This window comes from Dendronephthya gigantea, unplaced genomic scaffold, assembly GCF_004324835.1.
Source record: "Dendronephthya gigantea isolate DGI-Jeju-01 unplaced genomic scaffold, DenGig_1.0 000035F, whole genome shotgun sequence".
NCBI classification, from domain to species: domain Eukaryota; kingdom Metazoa; phylum Cnidaria; class Anthozoa; order Malacalcyonacea; family Nephtheidae; genus Dendronephthya; species Dendronephthya gigantea.
In genome coordinates, this window is record NW_021163045.1 from 121,386 (window position 1) to 127,796 (window position 6,411).

At 40.7% G+C, this 6,411-nt stretch overlaps 1 pseudogene; it reads left to right on the forward strand.

The window, feature by feature from the left end:
- Nucleotides 1-3,592: 3,592 nt before the first annotated feature.
- On the forward strand, nt 3,593-4,360 carry LOC114525585 (annotated as a pseudogene).
- The last annotated feature ends 2,051 nt before the right edge of the window (nt 4,361-6,411 follow it).

Genomic DNA, 6,411 nt, shown 5'->3' on the forward strand with positions numbered 1-6,411 from the left:
TCTAATAGCGAACAACAGCAGCAGCAAGTGCCGAAGCATCGACTATTCGTGTTATAACAGAAACAAGGACCTCAAAATACGACCTTTTGCACCAGGAGTGATCAGATTACTACGGGTAAAGCGTGGGACGATTGGTTAGAAGAAATCGAACGAGAGCTTCGTTATTTCAAAATAAGCGACCCGATTGACAAGAAAGACGCCCTAATTATTTATGGCGGTAAAGAAATAGCTAGGCTTGAGAAAAGCTTACCTAATCCGGCAGGGGAACTCGATGAATTCGACAAACTGAGGACAAAACTAAACGACTATTTCACACCCAAGAAAAACAAACATCACGCCAGATATTTATTCCTTAAACTCCGACCAAATCAGGGCGAAACAATAGCGGCATATGCAAGTCGACTGAGAGAGAAGGCTAATGATTGTGAATTCGAAGGGAATTCTGACGAACGAATCTTAGAACACCTCATTCAAACGACTCATAATCGGGTATTGATCCAAAAGGCTATCAACAAGAAGTGGAATTTGTCACAATTTCTCATGGAAGCGGCGCAAATGGAGGATACATCGCTTCAAGTAGGCGATATGAAATTACCCGGACATGAAGAGGTGAAGTTCGTGAACAACGAGAGACGACATAAGAGGAGACGAACACCGTATGTGGGAAAACCGTTGGGACGTCGAACACAGCCATGTAATTACTGTGGACAAACAAGGACTCACATCAGTGGAGAGAATTGTCCGGCGTATGGCAAGAAATGCAAGAAGTGTCAAAAGTACAATCACTTCGCGATAGTTTGCAGATCAAGTAAATCGGATACGCAAAAAGGCGATCGGAGAAAATCGAGTCACGAGCGTGAGATCGACCAACAAGGTTCCCAAAAGCAAAAACGATCAATCAAGAAAATGTCGGAAGACGCAACAGATACTGCAACAAGTTCCGATGACGAATTTTTCGGTCAAGTGGTAAGACATCTCAAGCAAGTTAAGAGAATTCGAGGGAACAATCAAAACAAGACCGTGACTATACATATTAATGATGTTGAAGTCAGAGCCGAACCGGACAGTGGAGCTGAAGTTAATTTGATGGATGAGCACCAATTCAGGGCACTAGTGAACCGGTGTGGTAAAGACCAACCAACGCTACAACCCAGTCAGACAAAACTGAGTACGTTGCAAAGCAAGCTGGTTGTGAAAGGAGAATTCAAGGCGACGGTTAAGAATAGAACATGTGGGACGGTGACAAGATTTGTCGTAGTCAAGGGCAGAATAAATTCACCTCCACTTATCAGCAAGAATACCTTATTCAAACTTGGAATGCTGCAGATCAGGGAGGATGGCTCGTTCGCGGAAAAGAACAACATGAGAATCGCAGATCCAGCACAGGGAATTAAAACAGTCATGATGAGTAAAGACTGCAGTCCACGAATCAAGAAAATCACAGATCGGTATAATCAAGTATTCAAAGGCATTGGGATGATCAGAGACATAAAGAATGATAAGAACTTTTATACCAAATTTAGTATGAAGCCAGAAGCAGTTCCAGTTGCTCAAAAGCCGAGACCAGTTCCTTATTATCAACAGAAACCCTTGAAGAAATGGCTGGAACAATGTATTAAAGAGGATATATTTGAAGAAGTGCCAGATGGTGAACCAGTGACATGGTGTTCGCCACTCGTAGTGCAACCAAAGCCAAGGTTCAGTGGGACAGATAAGGATCAACTGGAGCCACATATGATTCGAGCCAGCGTCGACCTAAGAGTACCCAACCAGTTCATGGAGAGACACGCATAATTCAAGGGCCCACCGTTGAAGATTTCATTACAAGTTCCACGACTGTTCCGTGTTCCCAAACTGGATATGAGACAGGGCTACCACCAGTTGTTGTTGGATCCTGAGTCAAGAATGATTGCAACCTTCAGCACCCCGTGGGGCAATATGAGAGCAAAGAGATTGATCTTCGGGCGAAATCATCGCAGGACCTGTTGATGAAGCAATGTACCGGATATTTGGGGACATCCAGGGATGTCTTAGCCAGCGGGATGACATCCTGATCGGGGGAAGAAATACTGAGGAGCATGACAAAGCATTGGAAACCGTTTGCAGAGAGCGGCTGATTTTGGAATCACATTCAACCTCGAGAAATGCCAATTGGTGTCAAAGAAATCGACTTTTATGGACACCGATTCACTCAAACGGACTTAAACCAAGCCCTGAAAAGATTAGAGCAGTGCAAGAAAGCAAAGCACCTGAGTCAAAAGAGGCTGTGCGAAGTTTTTGGGTATGACAAGCTATTGTCGAAGTTTATCCCTCGATATTCATCGATTACTGCACCGCTGAGAGCATTAATACACAAAGACATTAAATTCCATTGGGGATCGAAGGAAGAAGAAGCATTCAGAAAAGTTAAAGAGAGCATCACCAGCGAAAGCACTGTGGCTTTCTTTAACCCAACTAGACCAATAATTGTGAGAGTCGAAGCCAGCTATCACGAGGGACTATCTGCGGGACTATTTCAGGAAACCAAGAAGGGACTGCAGCCAGTTCATTTTATTAGTCGCACGATGACGGAAGTAGAGAAACGGTATAGTCAGACCGAGAAGGACGCCTTAGCAGTACACTGGGCCAAGAACAGATTTAGTATTTATCTCCTCGGAGCACCAAGATTCAAGATCATCACTGCACATAAGCCATTAATTCCACTATTTAACAAGGCTACCATCAAGCTGCCCCCAAGAATTGAGAAGTGGGTGATGGGTATGCAGGATGTTGACTTCGAACTTGTATACAATCCAGGCAAGAATGAAGCAGATCCACTCGATTTCCTTCAAGACACCCACTACCAGAGACAAGTCGAGACACCATAGAGGAAGTTGTGAAACAGGTTATTACTGAAGAACATGCTGTCGTGTTGATCAAATTCTAGAAGAGACGCAGGAAGATACCCAACTCCAGAAACTGTCAGAGAGAATCTTAAGAGGAGACGGAGCAATACAGGAAGGATCCAGACATCAGTCCTTTCTATGTATACGGTACGAGCGTACTCTGTCAATGGCATTATTTTCCGGATGGACCAGATTGTTATTCCCACACGATTACAGAGGAAAGTTGTCAGAGCAGCACATCACTTAGGACATCTGGGCATGACCAAAACTAAACAAATGCTTCGCGAGAAGTATTGGTTTCCGACTATGAATACAATGGAACAGATCGTTGGGCAATGTTTAATGCCAAGTCACAACAAAGCAACACAGCAAAACCAGTAAAACCGACGGCGATACCGAAGAAACCATGGGACGTAATCGCTGTGGACTTGGAGGACCTATCCCGATGGCCATTATAACCTTGTAGCTATCGACAAAAGGACTAGATACCCCTGAAGTTGCAAGAGTTAGTTCTACATCTTTCTCACAAACGAAAGAGAAGCTGAAAACCATGTTTGCCACTCATGGAACTCCTAGATATCTTGAAAGTGACAATGGACCACCATTCCAATCCAAAGAATTTGCCGAATTTGGCGAGGACCGAAGGATTCCAACATCATCGGGTTACCCCAGGACATGCACGAGCAAATGGTGAAGCGGAAAGTTTCATGAAACTTCTGAACAAGACAGAGAAGATCGCACACTACAAGGTCAGAGTAGTACCATAGCAATTCAAGAAATGCTGACTGGATTTCGATCGACACCACATCCAGCCACCGGTGCAACACCATATGAAGCAATGATGAATAGACTAGTGAGGACCAAATTGGACCATCAAGCCAGTTCATCAGATCCTAAAATTCAGAGGATGCTACAATTAACAGGAAGGATGGGGCATACAAAGAAAAGATGACCCGCACAGCTCACAAAAGAAACGTTAAAGAGCATAACTTCATTGTTGGTGACCATGTTCTCCTGAAGCAGAAGAAGACAAATAAGTGGTCAACAGCATACGAGCCAGCAATCTATATCGAACTCGTGTTAATGGATCAAGCATCGCAGCTAGACGGATTAAAGATGGTCGAGAAGTCTATCGCGACGCCAGCCAGTACAAGCTTGTGAACATGTTAGTCCGTGGAAATGAACATCGAGGACGAACAGATGAAGAAGAAATAATTTCAGAGAATGAGAGAGAAACCTTGATGAAGAATTTTGGCGAAAATGAAACAGAGCATCAAGAGCACGCAGAGAGTAACGCAAGTACCAACAAAGGAGAAGAAACTAGAAACACCCCAGGAATGGAAATTCAACAGGCTGAAACTCAACAAGATGATAAACCACAACTTGAATTACCACCACCTGAGAAACTACAACCACTAAGAAGATCAACGAGGAACAGAAAAAAACCATTATATTTGACAGACTACATAACGTGAACATTTAAGTATCAACATTATTTAGCAAAAGCAGAAAATGGTAAAAAAAAAAGGGGTTACTTACTTATAATCTATATTTAAGGGAACTGATAGGGACTAAAAGACATTCTAACAGTTTAATAGTAGTTTTATATTTTAATTATTTCCTATCTTTGGAAAAAAAGGAGAAATGTAGTATCCGGTAATTAGTATTAGTTAATTAGTATGCATGAATTAGTATTCCACTATCCCAATATGCTATTGTTAGCTGTATATAACTAGGGATCCAAGGATAGTGCAAAGTTTTCATGCCCTGTAATACCTAAGCAACACGTTTTCCCAACATAAACATTTTGACTTAAGCCAGTAAAAATATAATGAACTAGGTTAAACAATAATCAAAAGGAAATTACTCAAAGTACTCAAGTTACGTTAGTCGCAAATACTGTCACTATTAAATTATAATTTTAGTTGCCCATATAAACCGGGCGCGATTTTCTCAGTTTAGTCTCTTTTCTTCGTCAAACAACTGTGACTACATTCACTACATTTATATGATGGCAACAATTTACTGTCATTTCATAAGAATAGCAAAAATAGTTGCGTTGTAAAAAATGTAAATAAACCGCGCTGCATATTATGTCTATGATGTGGATACTTCGACGCGTAAATCGATACAAAACAATATACTTATAATCAATACTGTATACCGCCAAAATGATTTGATTACTGCACAAAATGCCCGTTTTGTATATTTATGTACTGTATGCAGAATACCAGGTATCGACTTGCTTATAATATATATTCGTCGTAAGAGATTAGAGATCTATCAATACATAAACAACACAGCGTCGTTTCTTCCTAACCTCTTATGTAGCTCTATTTATGGAATAAACCTTCCAAATTATTTGTGTCGAATTGAATGCTCGTAATTCATAACATAAGTTCATAAATTGCGTAGATTCTCAAAGAATTGCACGATTCTTACGCCCGGAATGTTTTGAAGCAATGGTCGTCGCTCCTCGTTTCTTTACATCGTAATGTTGAAGGCTCGACGGCACATGCGCAGTTGCGACGTATAGGAAAAAAATCGGGTGTTCCGGGGGCAAATCTGCGCAAATCCCTTTGAAACAAAACCCAAACCGCGGAAAAGCAATGCTTCAAAATTTACAGTAACGGTCAAAATTCCTCAATATTTTGGTGAACTTAGCAAAAGGGATGTAGAGAATTAATAAATAAAGCAAGTTAAACTGATTTAAAAACTTTAAATTACTGATCATATACAAAAAGGTAGTATACGCATAAATCAATCTACCCCCCGTAAAGTTTACACTATGACTGACTGTCTGACTGACTGACTGACTGTCTGACTGACTGACTTACTGACTCGTTTGAATTTTCGCCACTCATCACAATACTGCAAAGTTTCTCAAACTTTGCACTAAAAAGGATCCTATGTTTTGTATTAAACATTCTTATATGTTCGGTGAGTTGAGGTCATTACAGACACGTCGTAGTTTGCACAGGATTGAAGATTTAATATAACTATATAAGCTCGAATTCCAAAGGCAAAGTGTAAGACAAAGCGAATGTATCATGCGGTTTATTTACATTTGGACGCGTCCTCCTTTCGCTGTTGAATATGTTTTTTGCAACGAATTAAAAATAAATGGAGAAAATGTGATCTGATACTGGTTCGTTGAAATATCTTGGTGAAAATTTCCATGTCGAGGCCGCGTTTTGCTTAGAACAATTAACTATGGAAAAGTCGCAAATATTGAGTGTTGAATTTCAATAGGTTTTTACAGAATCTGCAGAGCCGAGGCAGAAATACGCGATTTTTCCCATGATTTTTAATCGAGGTCATATTTGGTAACATACGGTATATATTATTAAATGATAAATATACACCCCTCTAAATTAAGCTTCTAGCTACTTCCCTGGATCCTTGTTTGCGAACTACAAAAATCTAAGGGAGCACATTCACGCTGTGACATTGTTTTTGTGTATTTTGCCTACTAGATTGTTTGTGATGTATCGCGATTTGCTTAGGTAATACCAAGACATAGACT